A 22926-nucleotide genomic window follows, 5' to 3' on the forward strand; every position below is an offset into this window, starting at 1 on the left:
CCGAAACTATTTACCATATTCGACCCAACTTTCCCCTGGCTCCATTCTCGGTTCCTCCCGAGCTCCGAAAGAAAAGCAGAAAGGTTTCACATACAAAAGGAAAACCGAGAATGATCTTTTTTAAAGTGTATCCTTCCCCCGCCGTTCTGCCGGCTCTGGCTCTTGTCTACATGAGGCAGCCTGAGCTAGTGCAGGGGTTCTCAAACTGGGGGGGCGGGACCCCTCGGGGGTCACGAGGTTATTACATGGGGGGTCGCGAGCTGTCAGCCTCCACCCCAAACCCCGCTTTGCCTCCAGCATTTATAATGGGGTTAAATATGTTTAAAGTGTTTTTAATGTATAAGGGGGGTCGCACTCAGAGGCTTGCTGTGTGATAGGGGTCACCAGTGTCAAAGTTTGAGAACCGCTGAGCTAGTGGGTAGAGCAGATTCCTGGGTTCTGTCCCCGGCCCTACCCCTGACTTGCTGTATGACCCTGGGCCAAAACGATTGTTTCTATTCCGGAAGCACCTCGAGGGCTCTGTCCCCTAGGCCACGCTGGTAAACACCTCTGCCCTGCTGAGCACACACAAGGCCCTGGGTAAACAACAAGTTCAAGGTAGTTTAGCGGCCCGTTCAAGGGCGGGGTCTTCCCCCAACAGGAAAAAACAACGCCTGGCTGCTTGCCAGCAGAATTCCCCGGGCCTGGAGCCGAGCAAAAGCCCCAAGCTCCTGGGTAGCACACGACCCTCGTGGGGAGGCGCTGAACCACTAAATGCTAAGAACGCAGCCCCGGCCTTTCCTCCAGACAGGGCTTGTGGTGCGGGCGGGATTGATGGCCAGTTTTATCTCAAGTGAAAAGGACACTGGCTCGGATCCACCACTGGTGCAAATCAGCATCACTCTATTGACGTCAAAGGGCCCAATTCTCAGCCGTATGTTCATCTGTCAGCTGGCGGCATGAATTCCAGTGACACTCACTTCAAGACCGCTTTGCTCTGCCAGAGAGGGGCAAAGGGGCCCCAGCGCAAACCAGAATCAGGGCTTGAGGAGCTGCGTTATTTGCACTAGCTGAGGATCCGGCCCCATGACTCAAGTGGCTGGAGGAAGAAGAGATGAAAAGGGGAAATCTGTGGGTGCAGAAACACGGGGCGGGGAGGGAAAACAGGTCTCTGACAAAGGACTAGGTGTGCTAGAGGCAGCCAAAATCCCAGGGCTTCAGCAGCAGGAAGCTGCTGTTGGTTGCTGTCGCAAACGCTGCATTGCCCTGGGACTCTCGCAGGGCTTCCCAAACACTAACCAAGTCCTTTTGGGCTCCATCAGGGTTAGCCTCTTTTTTCCTGATGGGGGAAACCGAGGCAGAGAGCAGGGAAGGGACTTGACCAAGGTCGCCCAGCGGGCCAATGGCAGAGCTGGGACCAGACCACAGGTCGCCTGACTCCCAGCCTGGCCCCTGCAGCCCCTGGGCCACGTTTCCTCAATTCTCTGATCAGCTGCATCCCCCAGCCCAGGCTCCCAGCCCCTGCCCAGAGCGGAACGAAAGACTAAAGAGAAGATGCTCGTTCCGCCGCAGGGATTTCACTACCAGCCCCGCCGCAGCAGGAGCATCCAGATATGACAGAATGAGGAGAGCTTTGATCCTGGGACCTGATTCTCCCAAAGCAGGGGGTGCAGGAATGGGGGGGGGGGGCACAGGCTGGCCAGGAGAAGCCTGGAATAGCAGCTGGGAGTCAGGACTGAGGGGCATTGGCAGAGCGGTGGAGAGGAGCCCAGGGTGGGATAGCAGGGGGCTGTGGGTCTGCATTGAGGGGCATTAGCAGAGCTGCTGGGAGCATCCAGATTTTTCAGAACTGTCCCTTTAAATCTGACTACAATGGACAGTCCCTTGATTAAGGGGGTGGGGAGGTGGCCCTAGGCTATATTTACTGACATGAAAATATGTTGCAGTTGCTAAATTCCAGACATTGTTTGTGCTTTAGTGGGATGAAACTTTGATGGGAAGATCTTGGCAACAGTGCGCCAGGCTGCTGATCCCTCTGCCAGGGGAAAGAGATAATATACTCCAGTTATCTGACTCCGGGCTAGGAGCTGGTATCCCAACTGGTTGGTAGAGGACATGCGGCACTGTCCAGTTCCCTGACTGGTGTTGATGGTGTCCTGCCCAGAAGCGAGACAACATGATTAGGGCAACAGATCAGAACCCAGACATCCTGATTCCTAAACTCAACTGTGGGAGGAGGGGAGTGTTCTCCAGTGGTTAGAGCAGGGGACTGGCAGACTTCTGGGTTATATTCGCAGCTCAGGGAGGGGAGCAGAGCTTGACTGGGAATCAGGACATCTGGGTTCTATTCCTGGCTCCGTTTGACCCTGGCCAAGTCACTTGCCCTCTCTGGCCTCAGTTTCCCCATATATAAAAGGGGGTTAATAACACTCCAGGGGGTTCAGAGCGTGAATGGGGGCTAAGAGGCCACAGCCATAGGGGCTGGCAAAGTATTGAGGCAGAAAGGAAACCTGCATCACTCGAATGTGAACTTTCAGCAGGCTTGTTTCTGAGGCAGGAGAGGGATCTTTGAACCTAAAACTCAAGGGGTTCCACCCTCCTCTCCCTCCCTGAAACCAGATCACCAAATCTGGCCCAGCCCTGCTGCCTTTAATAATAAATATCTCCCCTCATTCGTCCCAGCCTCCGCTCTGTCCCTGCACCTCCAACCTGCTCTCGAGTGGAGCAGGAATTAAATGACAAAGCTAAGGGAGTGTTATTGTCCCCAGTCTAACGTTAGGGAAACTGAGGAACAAGACAGTCAGGGACGCAACCCCGTGCTCTGGGTGGCCCAAAGCCTCTGACTGTCCGAAGCTGGGACTGGATGACAGGGGATGGATCACTCACTAATTGTCCTGTTCTGTTCATTCCCTCTGAAGCATCTGGCACTGGTGGAAGACAGGACACTGGGCTAGATGGGCCATTCTTATGATCCAGGGGCAAGCTCCAGATAACTGCCGTGGGTTCGTGATGCTTGCAGAAGGATGGGGAAGGAGGGAGGGAGCTGGCAGTTTTTTCACTGGCTGGGCTGACAGTGTTTTGCCGATGGCGTGCGGTGCTGTTGTTATAATCCACAGGAATTCCATTAGGGAACCAGCCAGAAGGGAGGGGAGGCATCCGGAGCGGCTAAGAGCCTGAGCCATGCTCACGGTTAAGCTTGAAATAGTTCAGCTGTTCCCCAGGAGCAGACCTTCCAACCCGTCCAGAGCAAAGTACATTTAACAACAGCATCATCCTGACCACCTACTTCTCATCGGGCACGTTTTGTCAGCAGAGCTCAAAGGGCTTTCCAAAGGAAGTCACAATCTTTATCCCCATTTTCCAGATGGGGAAACTGAGGCATTGAGAGGCGAAGTGACTTGCCCATGGTTATCCAGCAGGCCAGTGGCAGGGCCAAGAACAGAATCCCAGTCCAGTGCACTGTCCACCAAATAGAAAGCACCCAGATTCGATGCAATTTCAGAGCCGGGTCAGCTCTGCGGAAGCTCACTACATAGCTTCTTAGCTATCACTGGGGCAGCAGGAGACTTTGAAAACATGCAGGGCCAGGTCTTCAGCTGTGTGGCCAATGTTCCTCAGCTCTGCCCTTGCTGGGATCCCCTCCAAGGCCTAACAGGGAGTTAGGGCTCCGTGACCCAAGAAGATCACCAGGCAGAGCCGGTCAGTTATGTGCCACATTGACACCTGGCCTGCTGGAAGCCAGTCTGAGATGGACCCATTTCACAGAAGCCACTGGACACATATTAGAGGGTTCTGTTGCTCTTTTGGTCCGAGCATTTAGCCAATATTCAGGGCCTTGCTGGGTCATTCAGAAACCGATGATACGAGGCAGGTATATTCTTTGCTGCAATCCTGTTTATTTACAAAGAATGAGCACAAGGTCTCGTGCCCCTGAACACAGTAGGAACAAACAACAGCCATCATTTTCCTTGTTCAGTAATCCCCACACCTGCCTCTCCAGTGCGTTCTGTGCCCAAGGAGCTCTGCCTCTGCTCTCTCTCAGTGCCACTCGCTACACTGCATCTCTTGCTGTCTGCTGTTCACACACCCAGCCTGCCTAACACTCACCTCGCCCCAGCCTTTGCAGCCAGGGAACCCCTCAGCCCACACAATTTAGCATCTTGATCAGACCTTGCCACTCATTGCCTTGGGCGGTGGCTTCTATTGTTTCCAGCTCTCACTGTGTAAAAAGGGGCTTAGTTACTCCTTCCCTTTAGCCTGGAAGAAGGCTGCTTAGCTTTAACCAGGTCTGTGATTGTCTTAGATCAAAGGCCTGCTTCATGGCCATTAACATATCCTGGTGTAACAGTAACAACAGCAACCTACAAGAGAAAAGACTCCATAACCTACACAGACATCGATTTCCAGAAGGCTTCAAACGGGATTTTAAACCAGTCAACACCCGGGGCTGGGTTGTTTTCAGCTGTGTAAAACCCACATCACTGTCAAGCCAGGGAATTGTGAATTAACTCAACAGCGCTAGCAACCAAAGCTGTCTGCTCCAAACAGACCCAACCAAGCAACGCAGAAGCTCAGGAGGTTTCTGCCGCATCTGCCACTGTTCCCAGTGACAGGTACCGATCTGCTCCCATTGATAAGAATCCCCCCCTGGTAGCTGATCCAAAAATAACTCCTCACTCCCTCCTGCTGCCCGCAGGGGCTGTTTACTGAAATCAGCCTCATCTCCATTAAGCAGCTGCACAAAATAAATATTATTCGCATCAATCAATAAAGAGGAAAATAAGCCAGCCAGTTTCCAAATATAGAATCCCACTTTCAAAATATCTTGGTGCCCAAATGAGGAGGGATGGCAGACAAAAATGATGGGAGCTGTGGAGAAATAGATGACTCAACCCTTTGATCCAGACATTCCTCTATCTCCCTGTCCAACTAGCAAAAAGCAGGGAAAGCAGCCCATGGATGGACACAAACAGCTTTGCAAAAGTCTGATCCATTCAGGCAAGGAAAAATATCCTTTGCTTTTTCTCTGGAGTGGGCAAATAATTTCTGTGCATGGATTGGTAAATGCTCCTGCTTCAGCAGGGGTGGGGTGGGGGGATATGGACCTCTCGGGGTCCTTCCAGCCCTATATTTATCTGATTCGATTTCGATGACTATTTTGCAGCCCCTGTTCCGAAACTTGCCGGATTAAAAGGATCACAACAAGATGGTAGATCACCTCCCACACCTCATCACTGACCGTTCAGAAGATCCCCCGAGATCTTCCCCACTGCAGCAAAACCAGGCAAGGTCAGATCCCCCGCTCGGGTAAGTTAGCATCCCTCCGCTGACTTCGCTGCAGCCCGGCTGAATTACACCAGCTGGGGATCTGCTGATTACAAAGACAACCACCTGTTTGCTTTGGGTGGATGAGAACAAACTCTGTGTGGCATCTATCCTTACTCACCAAGTTCTCGGCTCCCGGTAATTGTGCCCCTCTTGTGTTTCTTTGGAACTAGCCTTCTGGTGGCTTGTGACTGCGTCCTTTCCAGAAATCCCACCGCACACAGAACCAATACAGGAGAGTCGCTCCAGAATTTTCCTGGACAACAAGACGTCTTGTCTCCCTAGTGTGTAGGCAGCTCAGATGAACCAGCTCTGGTTAGTTTTCTGTTGAGAGGCGATAGATATGAAAGAGCTCGGCTCTATGACACCTCTCCTGGTGGGGAATTCTGGCCAGTTTCCTCTGATATTGACCAATCCCATCTGTTTCATTCCTCCTCCTCCTCTTTATTTAACTACCTCCCCCAGACTCAGCAAAGCAGGCTCCAAATAAAGTGACTCAGAGTTCCTAGATTTTCATGGGATTTAAATAAAGAATAATAATCATAAGCAGCAGCAGCAAACTCTGAAATGAGCAAGATCCTGAGAAAACCTGTTAAAAAAATATGATCCTTCCATCAAGTTCTCTTGAGACAGCCCCGAGATAGGTCTTCCCAATGGAAAATCATGGCCTACAGCAAGCAGAAGCTAGGGCAGGTTTCTTAAGGTCACTCGAAGCACCATTGCCCAGTGCCTTGATTTCTCCCGGAGCTGGAACAGCAAATCCAAGGGTATTTGAGTCCGGCTGTTCCCAGAACCACAGGATCTCCTGCCTTCTGCTTAGCAGTTGCTGAGCTCAGAGAGCAGAGCGAATCATCTGTAAAAAAAGGCGTCTCTTCCCCTTTCTCTGTCTTTGCTCTGTGGCTCAGAAGCTGGGGGATTGCAAACAGGAAACCTGTTTGACAGATAAAAATATTCTAACCAAAATGCCCAGAGGGGAAACAGGGTAAGGCTAGGAGGCTGCTGAGGTGTGAAGAGAAAGAGGAGGGACAGATCTCTTAAGGTAGAATAAAACTGCATGTCACCTGTGGGGGGGACTGAACCCCCAGCTGGTTAAAGGACACTGGAACTGCAAAGATTCCACCAACTCAGCCATGTCACAACAGCTTGATTGTGCATTTGTAGCCCCATCCATAAAGTGCTAGGTGCTGGCCAGGCATTGACGAGGGGCCAGAGCTTGCAGTCTTGTCCACCTGGGATAACTGCACCATGTAACCTACAGAGAGAATTTAAACTGAAATAGTAATACTGGTATAAGCCACCCTGGTTCTGGGATAAGAGTATCTGGCAGGTGGAGTTAGTGTGGCCTAGTGGATAGCACACTGGGGCTCAGGTTAACTGCATTCTATTCCGGGCTGTGCTGTTGGATGGCCTGGAGCAAGTCACTTTGCTGCTCCGTGCCTCGGTTTCCCCATCTGTACAATGGCAATAACGACAGTGAGATCCTTTGTAAAGCATGTCGCGAGGTACGGATTATAAGAGCCAGGGGCTATTATTTTTTCCCCAGTTTAATTTATGCTGCTGAAGAAGAGGTTTTAACTAAACAAACAAAAACACGTGGTACTTTGGTACTTGAAACAGTGTGTGCACATGAGGGGGTAACTGGTCAAACTTTCCTGTGTAGACAAGGTGTTATACCAAAGTAATCAACACAGGGCTTCCGCCGATTTCACTAGACAGATTTAATGAAGCATTTCTGTGCCGAGGGGCCCTGAAATGCCCAGCTGGGTAACTGCAGAAAGTCAGGGAAAGGGGCAAAAACACAACAAAAAAGAAAAAAGGCAAAGTAGCCAGGATTGGAACCCAGATCCCTGGCAATGATTGCCATATAAACAGTAGAGCACATGGAATCCCCCTGAGCCAATGGGCAGGTGATTTATTCTCAGCTGCCATTTCTGATCTGTTTAAACAACAATACTTGATGTGCCCTTCGTTACCACAGGCCCGAGAGATGCAATTAAGATCTCCTTCTCTTCTCCTTATAGCCTGCCAGCGAGCAGGAATCCTGCCTGTCCCAAACACTCCATCTGCTTTCCCTTCGGCTGGGCCCACCCACCCCTGAATCTCACTTCAGATTCACACAAAGGGGAACTCTTTCTGGGTGTCCCTTTGTCTCTTGTCTCTTGAGACTGTCAAGCTCTCTGGAGGGACTGTTTCTTAATCTGTGCAGCGCCCGCCACAACGGGGCCCTGATCTCAGCTGGAGCCTTTAGCAGCTGCTGTAATAATCATCATCATTATCATTATCCCATGGCTCTAATGTTAAATTTGCAACACACAGGGGCTAATTAGGTTGCAGGGAGAGGTTTGGCCCACTAGAGGGAGCCAGTGCCTTGCAGTTGCCTGCATGGAGTTGGGTACATTTTTCCTTATAAGTAAATTACAGGATTTTGCCCTTTTTCTGCCTCCCGGTAGCTCACGACTCAACCCCCTTTTCCTGCCAAGTATGAGCTGTTTAGACAAAGTTTCCAGCTTATGGGAGCCATTGGCGAAGTGTGATTGGCGGCCTCCCCCACCCCATGGGACTGTTCCTCCCTCCTGGCTGGACAGATTGAAGACGACTTTTCACAGACTGGATAATAGCAAAACACCCATTCGGGGGAGGGAGAATATTTGTATGAAGATCAGCTGGTGGGTGGGGCCATAACCTTTGACCCACCCACCCCCCTCACCGGCTTTACGAGCTCTCCTAAATTTCTCTTTCCCCCAACTCCACTGAGAGAGGGGGGTTTCTACTCACAGCCTAGGGGGACAAATATTTTACCCCATTTTGCGGGGGGGGAATCAGGCACTGAGAAGGGAAGACACTCACCCAGGATCACTGGCAGAGGGGTTTAAACCTAGAAATCCTGCCTGCCAGCCTTCTGCTCTAACCACTAAGGTCTCCCCTGGCAGAGCTCGGAAAGGAACCCAGGAGTCCTGGCTCCCAAGTCGCTTCCTTAACCCATCCCTGGCCATTTTTAAATCAAGACGAGATGTTTCACTAGACGCTCTGCTCTAGGAATTGTTCTGGGGCCGTTCTCTAGCCTGGAGGTCAGACTAGGTGATCGCAGTGGTCCCGCTTGGGATCTAGGAATCCTGCCAAAGCCCTGGCCGAACATTAATTGGTTACTTGACAAGCCTCCCGCCAGGATCACGAAATACTCAGTCCCTTGGGAAATCGGGGACAGGTTCTGGGCACACAGAACGGTGGCGGAAGCTCGGAGCCTCAAACCCACCCCCCTGCCTCAGCTCTGCCTCCTCCTTCCTCAGGAAGAGAATTAGGTCACTTGCTCGGCTCTCAGCGGCACAGCCCCGCCGGGGAGGAGAGCACCCCCTGCTGAGTCACCCACCCCACTCCCTGCAGCAGAGGGTGCCCTGCTCTCCAGGAAGCTTTCGAGGTCTCCCGTCCGAGGACTAGCCTGGCCCCAGGTCAGGCCTCCAAATAGCAAACGCACCTGATCTCAAATGCCTGGCAGGATACTACCAAGGGGGTCTCATGTTTGATGGTAGTTGTTTGTCTAGCATCAGCACCCAGACACCCCAACGGAGATCAGGGCCCCCTTGCACCAGGCCCTTCAGAGACCCAGAGCCACGGACAGTTCCTTCCAGGGGGGCGACGGTCATTTATAGTCTAACGAGACAAAGGAAAGACGATTCTCCGTTATACAAGGGGGGAACTGAGTTCAAATGATTTGTCTAAAGTCCCCCAGAGCAGCATCTGGACTCGAACCCAGGTCTTATGGCCCGGCACTCAGAAGACTCCTCTAAGCATCCCCAGCGGCCGCTAGCTGTCTGGCTTTTCAGTGTCCCAGCCTGGCACGGAGGGGCTTTAGCCTAGATAAGAATCAGGGCTACTTAAATAGCTTACGGGTGCTGGCTGTCTGCTAGGTGACCAGATGTCCCGATTTTATAGGGACAGTCCCAATTTTGGGGTCTTTTTCTTATATAGGCTCCTATTACCCCCCACCCCCGTCCCGATTTTTCACACTTGCTCTCTGGTCACCCTACGGCAGCCACACCTCGGAGCGGCGACCGAGCCCAGCCTGTCATAGCTGGCTCGCGCAGCGTCTCGCGGATCCAGGGACGTTCTCCCATCACGCCCCTTGTGTCAGAGGCCCGGGCCGGCCGGGCGCTGCGGTGACACCACCCTCTCATCTCTGGCCCCAGCACCTCGCCCCAGAACTCTGCCGCGGCACTTTCCTTTTCCATGACGTCGCCGGCGGCGCTCCTGTGCTCGCCCGTGAACGAGCAGCATCTTGTGGCTTCGGTAGCTGCTTCCTGCCCTTTGCATGCAGAGAGAGCGTGAGGAGGACTTGTCAGTTCCCCTGCCTCCAGCAGACATCGCTGCCAGGGTCTCGGAGCTCGGGCCGCCGCAGGGCATGGACTCCCCGGTCAAGGAGGGACCTAGGACAGGTAGGAGCCACTGGGGAGCGGGGGGAGACCTCGACCGCTCTTCACTGGAGCAGATTTGTTCCCTTAAGGGGAGTCCAGTGAAGAGGGACGTGGGCGAGAGCCATGGAGACCGGAGTCCTGCAGGCAGGAGTGGGGCAGCGGAGCCAGAGGAATCTATGCCCCATGCCACAGCGGGGCAACTGCCCGCCAGGCGTTGGGCGGATCCAATGCATGAGTCCTGCACAGGGCTGCCCAGAGGATTCAGGGGCAAAGCAATTTCGGGGACCCCTTCCATAAAAAAAAGTTGCAATACTATAGAATACTATATTCTCATGGGGCTCCTGTGGGGCCTGGGGCAAATTGCCCCACTTGTCCCCCCCCCCCCCCCCGGGCAGCCTTGGCCTTCCAGCTGTTCATTCACGGGTGTGACCAGGAGGACAAGTCCCCTCAGGAAATGGAGCCCCAGGTCCCCTCCCACGAGCTCAGCCCCCACCCCCAGGCAATCGTGGGGCTCTTTACGGAGGTTGCCCAGCTGTGGGGGCTGGGTTGGGGGAATGCAGACGCCTGCCTGGCAGGCAGGGGTCGCTCCGAGACCCACACAGCTCGCTCCATGCCAGCCTTCAGACGACATCCGCGCCCCGAGCTGCTGACCTGGGCCGGCCGGTTCGATGGGCCCTGCTCCGGAGCCAACCCTGCAATGCTTTCTCCAAGGGGAGGGGTGAGCGCAGCGCGGCTTCATCCTAGCACCAACGCTTTCGAAGACGGAGGCCCGAGCCTCCTGTGCCTCGGGGTGGCTGTTTGCCCCAGTGCAAAGCAGATGTCAAACGCCGCCCGAGCGGAATGGGCAGCAGCCCACACTCCCGCGGCGCTCATGCTGACCGGGGGGCTGGGGGCGTGAATTGGTGCCTTTTCTTTCTTATAGGAAAAAATGAGAGACAAGAGGGGGAGGGGATCTCTTTTATGGGAACAAATTCGGCTGGTGAAAGAGAGACACTTTTGAGCCCCGAAGAAGAGCTCCTTGTAGCCCGAAAACGTGTCTCTTTCGACAACAGGAGTCAAAAGTCCAATAGGAGACATCGCCTCCCCCACCTCGTCTCTCTGATATCCTGGGAGAAACTCGGCGGCAGCAACAGGAAAAGACGGTTAGGTCTCTTTCGAGAGAGGTGTCTCTCTCTTTTGCACCAGCATAGGCCCCGATCCTGGAGTCAGATCCCTGGGAATGCAACCCTGTCCCTGGGCAGAGCTCCAAGGGGATCAGCCAGTGTCCTTGTGGGCACAAACACGCATTGATCACATTGCAGGACTGGGGCCTTGCAATGCTGCTCTCCATTTGAGTGGCAGGAGATGGGTATTATTAAAAGGGCTCCGAAATATGCCGCGGCAATCGCTGGCAGACATCTCTGGGATGCTAAGGTGGATTGATCAACTGGTTTAAATAATTACTTCCTGTTTTAATTAACCCTTATTAAACACTATTGAGAGGTCCCCTGTAATTAGATCAGGATTAGAACCCAACAGAACAATTGTATTTCCTGGGATTATTACAGTAGCCTTCGAGGTCTCAGTCGAGGATTAGGGCCACGAGGTGCTGGATATACACCCTGGGAGAGAGTCTCTGCCCCCGAAGAGGTTGCGATTATGTTAAAAAACCATTAAAAGAACATTAAGCTCACAAAAAATCAAACCCTCCAAAGTTAAGAAGTGCCCAGTTAAGCCTTCCTGTGAAAACTTGCTGCAAGGGGGCTGAATTCTGGTGCAGTCTTTGATGACACAGTCACGTACGGGATGGGAAGCATTTTTTCTGCATGGGCAGGACGGATTTTTCCCTACCCTCTTTCTCCGAAACAGCCGAACGTTTTTAGCGGAAACTTTCCCCAAGAATTCAGATATCCAGCATGGGAAACTTCCCCCGAACGGGGGAAGTTTGGCAAAGTTTCAAAGCAACCCCAAACTGCCTGTTAGAAGGGAAAGCGTCCCAGGGGCAGCTCTAGACTTTGCTCCCGGTGCTGTCCACAGCAGCTGTCTTATTGCGTCCTCAGCGAAGAGTCAGCAAAGCAGCTGCATTTATTTTGCATCGTTTTGCTCGGGCGAAGAAGATGCACGATGTTTTTTTCCGCCGCTCCTCACGCCTCTGGAGCAAAGTGGCTGCGTTTGGAAACCGGCTGCACCCCGGGGGATTCAGTCCCTTCCCCTCCGCCCCCCACCGGCATCATGGACACCTGGGGAAAGCAGGCACCGAGGGCTACCTGCAGGGTGCACTTCTGCCAACTTGAAGAGTTCGAAAGCCATGATTCAGAGCCCAGAAAATCATGAGATTTTGTTTAAATCAATAAGACATTCTGGGAGCTTCTTATTTGCCTTCTAGTTTTCTGGGCCTTTAGGATTAGACCAGGGCTCATATTTTGGAAAAAAAATACACACACACCCCAAGCTAGAAATGTATTTTAACAAAGAGAGAGAGAGCTGGGAGTCTCACCTCATCACAGGACTCCAGGAGCTGGGGCTTGGTGAAAAACACCCAGAATCGTGAGACTAGCGATAAAGACCCAAGCGCTGGCGGGTGTGTGGAGAATCCAGCACCGCGAGGCTTTAAGGAAGGGTGCGAGACATACCATCTCAGAGCGCCCCCTCACAGCAGAGCACGGCATTGCAGCCACCCTGCCTCAGTTTCCCCAGCCTGCTCCAACTGCAGATTGGACTCGGCAGGTAACGCGTAACAGCGTCCTTTAGACTTAGGCCGACCAGAGCAGCAAACAAACTCCTTTCCTGCCAGGCTGTTCCCATCTGCAAGGGCTCCGGCTAGCCTTAGTCCTCAGCCAGCCTCCAACCCCACCCCACCCCCATAGGAGCAGAACAAAGCAGCCCCAATCAGCACCAGCTGCTGGGCTCTCCACCTCTAGGGTTGGCACCCAGCCCAGGTGTAGCAAGGCCGGGTTAATGGAACAGGGCTGGCTGGCCTGAGGCTGCCCTGTTCCCGGGGCATTTTCCAGCTCAGCGGGCACTCTTTCAAGCCAGCCTCCGTTTGGCACCATTTCCCAGCGTCAGGCAACGTTCCCATTGGCCTGGTCGGGCTAGGATAGACAGACAGCGCTTATGACTTAGGAGGCAGCGTGACCTAGTGGATAGAGCACTAGCCTGGCCCTCAAGAGACCTGCGTTCTAATCCTAGCTCTGGCTTGCTGGGGGTGACCTTGAGCATGGCACATCTGTGCCTCAGTTTCCCCATCAATGGATATTGTTTTGGCTGGGAGGGTCCATGGGAAGCAAGGCAGTGGATGCCATGCGGATCTACATTGCAGGTCAGCTCCACCTTCTCTTCCCCGCCCAGTGCAGTCCCCCCAGGTGGCTTGCATAAAGGGGCCAAAGGCCAGGCAGGAAAGAGACCTGGGATGGGGACGAAAGCCGCGGAGGAGAAGACTCTTGCGCCCGCAGGGGGATGGGAAGGGTTCTGAGCCTGCAGGGGGGCCCTGCTGGAGGATTGAGCCCTGTTTGTTTCCATCCCCAGGGGCTGACGTCTGGGACAATCAGGGACCCCTCCTCTTCAGCACATTTAAACCCAACGGTCTCAGCAAAGACGACAACGCGGACGAGCCGGCCCAGCTGGACGGCGCCAGTGCTGGGCTCAGCAGGGCGCCAGCCGGGGCCCAGAAGGAGGAGCAGCCTCCTGGCTCTCAGAGGGAGCAGGGCACCTATACCAGGGTAGGAATCGGGAACTCTCGATCTGGCCCCTTGCGGCTTCGTGTCATGGCACCACTGTCCCGGGAGGTGTAGGACTGACCATTCTCCAGCTGCTCGGGGCTGTGCAGGGCCCCTCCCGCGGCTCTGCGGTGTGGGGGGAGCGTCTGACGGGTGCAGAATGAGGGGAGCTGGGGGAGGGTGCCCTGGCTGCTACAGCGGGTTAAATAATGGAACAAATGTGTGCGCTGGGGGGGAAATGCATCAGGTACCTTATTCAGCCCACTTTTCTGTCCACCTGTCCATCCGTCTGTCTAGCCACCCATCTGTAACTGGGCATTCACCCTACAGCGTCCACCCACCCACCCACTCCACTGTAGCCATCCGTCTGTCCACTCCATACTGCCTGTCTACCCTACAGTACAGAATCCGTCCATTCATTCATGTCTGTCTACTCTACAGTATCTGTCCAACCGTCCACCAGTCCATATGTCTATCTGTCCATCCATCCATCCTTCACTAGCTGTCCATCAGTCTATCCATCCATCCATCCTACACTGTCTATCCATCCAACAACCCTACAGTATCTGTCCATCGTCAATCCACTCGACAGTATCCAGCTGTCCACTCTATAGTACCTGTCCATCCGTCCATCCTTCTGTCTCCCCCTCCTGTATCTATCCATCCATCCGTCCGTCCATCCACCCCACAGTACCTGCCCACCAGTCCATATGCCTAGCCACCCTTCAGTATCTATCTCCCCGTGGGTGTATGGGCACATGCCCCCAGCACGTAGGCTCCGTGGACGTGGCAGGCGGCGCACCGAGCCCTGAGCATGGGAGAGGCAAGGGGCATAAAGGGAGGCTGTGAGCCCAGCTCTGAGCCCTGCTCGCAGACCCGGGACCCTCAGCGACCCTGGCGCCAGCTTCCAGCTGATGAAAGCAGCAGGACGTGCTGGGTTCTGCCTGGCTCTGACCATTCCCCAATTCTGCAGGGGCGCCTGTTCCCTGGCTTTCCCCTCCCCCCCCCAATGCCCACAAAGCGGCCGAGCCCTCACGACTGCCTTAGCAGAACGCTGCGAAGATGCCCCCTCCTTCCGGCTGAGCTGCGGATGCCGGGTGCTTCGCCACCCAGAGCCGGCTCATGGCATCTCGCCCGGGTTCCTTATCAGAGAGGCCGGGGCCTTTGGTCCTAGAAAGCCAGAAACCCCCCGAGGATCCGCTCAGGGTCTCTGGAAGCAGAAGCCTCTACTTGAGAAGCAGAGATTAGCTCCCCAGCGGCGTCAGCATAAAGGGAACCCCAAGGGGCTGCTGGATAGAAGGGGCTTGGCAAAGGGGGCGCAGCCTCTCCTGCCCTCGCCAGGCCCAGGCTCAGGGCTTGGCGCTCCGCCCGCCACATCCACCGTGCTGCAGGCCGGTGTGGGGGGGCTCTCCCCTCAGTCACTGCTTGCCCCAGCTTGGCACTAAGGGGGTGTGTGTAAGAACATGGCCCCCATCTCCGCCACCCTCCCCCTCATCTAGGCCTCTGTTGCTCTCACTCCCTTAGGCCCCTCTCAGCTCGTGGCCGGCGGCCAGCACCAAGCTGAGCTGGTCTCTGCTCGGGGACCCCGCGCAGGGAGTGGAGATGCGGGCTAGGCTGGGGCCCGGCCTGGACCCTCCCGAGGCCCCGTCGGCGCTGCAGGCCCGAACCCGGGCGTGGTTCGAGCGAACGCAGGCGAGCCGGATCCGCCAGCAGGGGGAGCTGCCACCCTGGTTTCACGGCTTCATCAGCAGGAGGTGAGGGGCCGGGGGTGCCTGGCAGGTACCCCGGAGCCGGCGGTGGGAGGTACGTGGCTGCCTGCCCTCGGCCCCACAGCAGCGTCCCCAGGACCCTGGGGCTTTTCCCACAGGCAGCGCCACGTCCTGCTGCCACAAATAGGGCTAAGGAAGGTGTTTCACCCTCCTGCCTAAATTAAGGGAGTGACAGTGGGGAAGGCCAGGGAGCCAGGACTCCTGGGTTCTTTCCCCAGCTCCTCTACTAACAAGCTGGATCCGCCCCACTCGCTGCATGCCAGGACACAGGAGCCTGCAGGGGTCCCCATGCCTAGACTGCCCCTTTCCAAGCCCGGGGGGCGGGGGGATGAGATATTGTACCCAAACTACCAGCAGCACCTACCCCGGCCCTACAAGGCCGCCTCTCTCACCCAGGAGCTGCTGCTTCCCGCCCGGGTTATTTCTGACCCCGTTTGTCCTTCCCACACAGGGACACGGAGCAGCTGCTGCAGGAGAAGCCGCTGGGCTCTTTTCTGATTCGCTTCAGTGAAAGCACGGTCGGATTTGTCTTGTCATACAGGTGAGGTCACCTGGCCGCCCCTTGCTCCTAAGCCAGCCCCGTAGTGGGATCGCCAGGCCGCCATCAATGCTGGTTGCTGGGCGTCGTACTGTGCAGGGGGGGCCGGTCGGTCTCTCAGAGCTAGCGATCATTGTTATTACATGGCCCAGCTGCCTGGGTGTGGGGACAAGGAGCCACACCGCGCTGGTGCTGTGGGTAACGTTATCGTGGGAGCGCCTCTTCCAACCCCCCCCACCCCCCCGGTTCCTTGAAGACCTGGACGCCGCTGAGCCAGACGCACTGGGTGGAAGTGGCATAATTCCCATTCGCTCCAGTGCATCTGGAATTTCACCACCCCCGTGTTGATTTCTCTCCGGGCTCCAGGGGCAGAGATCGCTGCCGGCACTTCATCCTCGACCAGCTGGAAGACGAGTGCTACGTGATCCTAGGAGAGGACAGCGCCCACGCCGAGCTCCAGGGCCTGCTTCAGCACTACACCACCGCCCCCGTCACCCCCTACTACGAGTTCCTGACAGCACCGTGCCCCAGGGTAAGAGAGCGACTCGCCCAGAGCGCCTGGCATCCCATTGCGTGCCCAGGGATCGCAGGAATGCCGCAACTGCCGTCACAAGACAGGCACGGGAATGTGCTGGCTGGCTGGTGTCACCACTGCCCTCTGCTGGAGGGGAGCACAATTGCTCCACTGTGTGTCATAGGCCTTGTACTGCTGATGGGGATTCTCCAGGCCAAGCAGCGAGGGTCTGGGCTTGTGCAATATCAGGGGCTGAGGTCAGCACCATGACAGCCGTGGAATCTGAGGCCGTCACAGATGTTACAGTAATTAGCACCTGAATGAATCGTGTCCCCCGAGACGTGCAGCAGCGCAGAACGATCCCCAGTGCACTGGGAGAATTTCCCCACCATGAGGCAATTGAAAGGCAAGTTGTTCCAGGTGGCACAATGAGTCAGTGGCATAGACGCTGGGAGTCCCAATACCCTGTGCTCGGTTCTCCCCACTACGCCCGGCACCCTAGGAAGAGAACCCAGGTGTCCTGACACCCAGCCCTGTGCTCTGTTGTAGTTTGTTATTTGTATTGCTGTAGAACCTAGGAGTCCCGGTGCTAGGCGCTGTACAAACAGCTAAAAGATGGTCCTAACCGCTGCACCGCGCTCTCTCCCCTCTCTTCTGCCACATCTATCGCTCAGCAGCTTTTCCCTTTGCCGCAGAGCGACAAGAGCCGAGAGAGTGGTGGGATCTCGGCTGGAGCCGAAGCAGGGTCCGGCGCCCCACCCGAGCCAGCAAATGTCCCCCCAGCGGCAGGCGGCCAAGCATACAGCCTGGTTCTCAGACAGCCCCAGGCGCCCGGCCAACAGACCCACCCCTGCCCGCTGGCTGCAGAGCAAAGGAACGAGGGATGCCCTTCCAAGGAGGTAAACATGGACACTGACAAAGGGGGGAGGAGCAGGGCTGCTTAGACAGAAGCTGACTTCATTTCATTCCTCCCTTAGGCTCCCTGTTCCGTTCCCCTGCTCCCCGCCAAAGCTGGCCCCGCTCAGAGGCCGAGCAGCCCCATGCAAGAGGCAGGGGCCTCTGCAGATCCCTACGCCCACGTCAGCAAAGCGCCCGTCCCTGCTGAGCAGCCCACGCCGGCCCAGCCCGCAGAGGCCAAGTACCAGCAGCTGCTGCGCTTCCACACCTACGCCGAGCCCCGCGAGGGCTTCCCGTCCCCCGAACGCCGCATCTACTACGAACCCGACGAGCCCATCCCCTTCTATGCCATGGGGCGGGGCTCGCTGCCCAGCCCCGACCCCGAGAACGTCTACGCGGAGGTAGAGCTGGCGTGCCGGCCCCAGCCCCAGGCTCTACCCAGAGTCCTGCAGGACACGGCCTCCACCCTGCCTCGGGGCTCATCCAGACCTCCCGCCGAGCCGTCCCCAGAACACCGCAGGCTCCTCCGGAGCACGTCGGGGCAGGGGTCCCGGAGGAGGCGGCTGCCTGCAGCTCTCATCGTCGAGGGGGGCCGGGGGAGGCCGTCTGGGCCGTCCTCGGAGGTGGGTGCCAGGTGGAAGGACAAGTGGGGAGCTGCACTTTAAATGGCCACAAGGGGGCAGGACAAGTCGAGTCTGATGGGCCCTGAAACACTCTAGGTCGCTGGTTCAAATCCAGCTGGTGACTCACGTACACTGGCTGCTTGGGGGCCTGTGTACATTGAGTTTGGTGGGGCTCAGTCCTGATCCTAGTGGGTGGGGGTCTCTCCCACAGAACCTACCAATGCTATTTCCCCCCTCTGCTGGGACCATGGACTTAATGGGCCAAGGAGACTGATTTCCCCTGAACCTTCCACTATTCTGGAGTATTATCATAATGCCTAGAGGCCTCACCGGAGATCAGGGCCGCTGGGTGCTGCAGATACATAGCAAAAGTCTGTCTCTGTCTTACAATCTGTGTCGAGAAGACAGAGGGTGGGAGGGGAAACTGAGGCACGGAGCAGGGACATGACCAAGCTCACCCAGCGGAACAGTGGCAGAGCTAGGAACAGAACCCAGCTTCCCTGAGTCGCATGCCAGTGCCCTACCCACAGGCCCATGCTGCCGCTGAAGTCAGGGCTGAGGAATATTGGTGGGGAATGGTGCATGGAGGGGGGGGAAGGGTGATCTACTGCTGTCCCTGCTCTGTGGGTGCACTAGAAATCCTTGTCCCCAGCGCTGCCCGTCCCATGCCTCTCCCCAGGGCCTGAATAGGAATGGCGCGCAGCAATTCTGCGTCCCTTTCACTTTCCCCCTCTCTCCTCCTTCCTCTCAGACCCCGCTGGAGTTTGATGACCTGGTTTACGGCACGAAGGCAGCCAGCCTGACCAGACCGGCGGCCACCAGGGGACAGGAAGGTCTAGAAAACATTTACGAGCTGATTTCTGGAGACCATCCTAGCCTGCACGCCTCGGGGAGCAGTAACTCCTAGGTAGGTATTAGGGAAAATCCAGAAGAAATTAGGTAGGCAGAAGGGGAAAGTCAGCCCTTATGCATCATGTCAGCCCACAGCTAGCGTTCACACCCACTGGGGCAAATGACACTGCAAGGCACAGGGGGACTCGGGCCCATGGGCCAGATCCAGTCTCCACTGCAATGCACCTGGATTTCATCGGGGGGTAGGGTCAGGCCGTCGGTGGCTGAAATTTCCCCCTGTGCAGAGAAAGAGAGAGAGCATGAGGCCCGTGCACCACTGCAGCGCTGAACCTACCCCATGGCGAATGAGAGTCACTTTCGGGTTCTCACGCTCCAGCCTGCTCCGGCTCTCAAACCCTCGAGGGATGGGGGGGTGGGGGGGACGGACTGGATTTGATGAATCTCAAAGGAGAATGGGGAAAGGCATTTCTTGTAGTAGCCTTTTGGGGAGGAAAATCTGCTTTTTAATTAAAAAAAAAAACACAACAACAACCAACCACTTGTAGGCTAAACTGACGGGAGCATCCTTTCAAAGGCGGGTTAAAATTTTAACACCGACTTGAACATGAAAGGGAGGCAGTGTGGTGTAGGGGCTGCTAGCGCATAGGACAGAGTCAAGTCACATCGGCTCTAGGCCCAACTCTGCCACGAGCCTGCTGTTGTACAAGTCACTTTGCCACTCTGTGCCTCAGTTTCCCCATCCATCAAATGGAGATCATGCTACTGACCCATGTTGAGATGGATGGGTGATAAGAGCCGGAGGGTGATATATTACCAGTTGCCCCGTTACTGGGCTTGGGGCGGGGATGGATTTTCCATCCGCTCTGTGGCCCCTTTACGCTCCAGGCCAGCATCTGTGGGGCTGAGTTACGGAGAATCAGGCCCATGGAGCAGCAGCTTTATATTCATCACAGCATCTAAATTCGACAGCTCTTAAAAGACACGGGCCCGGCCTGTTTGCTAGTTAGTTAATCTGTAAACCAGTAGCACAAAATTAACACTGGTGCAGTGAAAATAGCCAGCCACAGCCACCCTCAACAGAGGGAAGAAAGAGAAAGGACAGAGAACTACAAGATGGAGGGGACACTTGGGGGGGGTCTTAACCTCTTAGGAAGTTGCTAGATTTTCTCACAGGCATTTAAGTTTTCTGTCACCTAAATAGCAAGAAGTCACACGCTCCATAGCTTGGGTCACTACACCCCCCACCACAAGCTGCCTGCGCTCCCTCACATCCCCCAGTGAGCCCTGATGCCCAGCCCCTGCAGTGCCCACCCGCCCTCCCTGAGCTGGGAAGAGGAAAATGGCAAACACCCAACGCTTTGGGATGCTTGACACAAGCATTTTCACTCTTTTCAGAGCCCTCCCACATTCAAGGCAAGCCGGCAGGACACTCCCTGCCAAGGGTTCCAGGGCTTGAGAGCCGCCGGAGAAGACTTCTTCCCCATCAGCTGCTCTCTAGGACACAGAGTTGCTGCAGACATACGCCCTCAAGACACCGCTGCTCCGACCGCCTCTCTCACGTTTGTACTGAGAGCAGCCTGCTCAGTGAATTCAAGGATCACACACACTCACGCTCTCCCCCACTTCCAAGGGTGGGAGATTCAGGAAGCAGGGAAGATCTTTCCATGGAAAGGCCAATGAGATCCAACGCCAATAAAAAACCCAGCGAGGTCCTCGGCTCACAGTCTCTGCCTCACAGCTACGACACCAGCTTTGTCGGTTTTCCCATCCCTCCTGCTCTCAGTCAGAGGTTGCTTGGTACTCAAGACTTGTGTCTTTTTTGGACCCATGATGTCATCTCCTTCCCTCCTCCCCTCGGAGCGGGGTCCTTGCTTCTTGGTGTCATTGGGCAGCCGTAGAAGCTGCTTCATGGGGTGGACCTACCAAGTCCAAATGGGGTGACGAACACCCTCTGGCATGGACGGAGATGGCCACTGACTTGACATCGCAGAGCTGTTCAGATAAGAAGGATCCTTATTTTTAAATAAGGGGAATAAACAGAAGCAAATGGGATGAAATTGACTTGCCTGCAGGGTGGGCGGCATTTAAATCCTGCTTAAATGTGGGGCAGGACTCAGGGTTTAAGTTCCGCATTAAGTCCTATGGACCCTCGGCTGCTTTCTGTAACCACGATGGGCTGTATTTCGCTCTCCCTTCTCAGGGCAAGAATTGGTCACCGCCACGTGCTGTCTGTAAATAAAAGCGATGGGCCTTCACGGAGCCGTGAACTGCCCTTAAGGTGTCTTAGCATCCCCAGAGAGAACGAAGAGAAGGAAAAGTATTTGATCCAGATGCTGCTCGGCCCAAGCACAGCTGTAATTCCTCCTCTCCCCACCCCCACCCCGACGGGTCGACAGGCAGGTTCAAAGGCAGCATTTTCAGAGAGGAAGGATGGTCTTTAGGTTCCGGCACAGTAGCACACAGGACCCCCGTGTCATGGCTGCTTCAAGGAGCAGCTGCCTGTTAGGAGCAGCATGGGGAGGGGCGCAGAGGGTGGAGGTACTGGGGGATGTGGGAACCGAGTGGCAGGGCTACGAAATGGATGGATTGTGGAAGGTGACAGGCAGGAAATGCTGCAAGCTACAAGGATGGTTTGCGAGAAGTCTCAGCGCCTGGGGGAAGAGCGGCTGAGGGTTCCACTAGGTAACATACGGACGAAAGGCCCAGGAAATGCTGCAGTTAGGAACAAACAAACAAAATCTCTCAAAGCCAGAAAATTCAGAGTGAAGGTGAAACTTACAAGAAATCCTAAACATGGGAAAGGTCCCTAAGACCCCCAACGCCCTTACCTCTGCTTCCTCCCCGACGCAGCCCCTTCCCACAGGGGTGATCTGACTCAAGTGTGCACCTGGTAACATGGCTACTAAGCAGCAGGTGGCCAGAGAGCTTCTGGTGTCTGCCTGATTCTTCCCCCTTCTCCACCCCAAGACCTACCATTTCTTTGCGGGAAGGGCAGCCGCAAACCCCACCACCGAACAGACCAGCGTAAAAGCAATGGCCGGGCTCACATGAGCCAGCATCTGGGCCAACAGGCCCCTCCATGATTCAGCTCCACCGGGAGAAGCCATTTGAATGTTCCATGGCCCTGAAGTCTCCCTGTTCAATTCCAGGGGAGGGGGGAATAGTTCTGGTTTCCCCCTTTTGCCCAGCAGGGTCACCTATTCTCCGATGTAGAAATACTGCCAATACTCAGGCAAAGTCGCCTGTGTCTATGTTTAGAGTAGTCCCAGGTGTTCAGGGTCCGGGCCTTGATTCTCATTGAGACGAAGGCTTGGTCTACACTACAGAGTTACGTCAATACAACAGCATCACTCAGGCATGTGGGAAATCTACACCCGAGTGCCACAGTTATACTGACGGAACTCCGGCTATACACAGCACTACGTGGACAGGAGGGCTTCTCTCAGGGAGGGGGAGTACCTACACCGACAGGAGACGCTCTCCCCTGTCGGTGTAGGTAGCATCTTCACTTAAGCACTACAGCAGTGCCACTACAGCAGTGTATGTGTAGACAAGCCTTAACGCTCCTTTTTCACAGCTCTGGCAGAAGAAAGGGGCCTTCAAGTGGGTGTAAGTTACGGCTGTATCCATTGTAACACTCCATGCCAGTTGGGGTGCAACAGGGCCTTGGTGTACAGGAGTCAGGCCCCGTGGGTTCAGTATATTAAAACCGGTAAGATCTAATCACTCCTGTGCCAATCCAGTTCCTGAGAGTGGCAAGAGCGTGTGAACAATCCCATCCCCTGGAGAGGCAACCGGAGGGGTGGTTTGGTTCATTTAAAAGTTTTATTCCTTTATCAAATCTCTTGTCAGAGGATTTCACTGTACAGATATGAATAAATTACTCAACAGTAACTTTTTTCTGGTCATTGGAACACTCAAAACGGGCTTTGCAATGTACTAAAACATCCAGGGAACTAATTTGATTTTAAATAAATCTGATTTTAAAATACCATCAGACTTCAATCGCCAGGTACTTTGTTTTTTGGGGGGAGGGGGGGAAGAGAGAGAGAGAGAACAGAGTAGATGAGAGCAAATTGCCCTTTGGTGTTTTCCTCAATGGAATTGCCTCAATCAACTGCTTTAGTTGTGGTACAACAAATAAAACCTTTGATGTCGGGAATGTAACTTAAAGAACTGGACCGACTCGCTCCTTGCTTCAGCATGGTAAGAGCTCGGCAGCAAACAATGAACTAGGAAGTGAGGCCAGCAAGAATGGATAGATACACACATCTTCAGAGAGCTGGCCTGTGTATTATTGGCAGACATGCCCGTCTCTGCCTCTG

Source organism: Emys orbicularis, chromosome 20 (genome assembly GCF_028017835.1).
Source record: "Emys orbicularis isolate rEmyOrb1 chromosome 20, rEmyOrb1.hap1, whole genome shotgun sequence".
Lineage (NCBI taxonomy): Eukaryota > Metazoa > Chordata > Testudines > Emydidae > Emys > Emys orbicularis.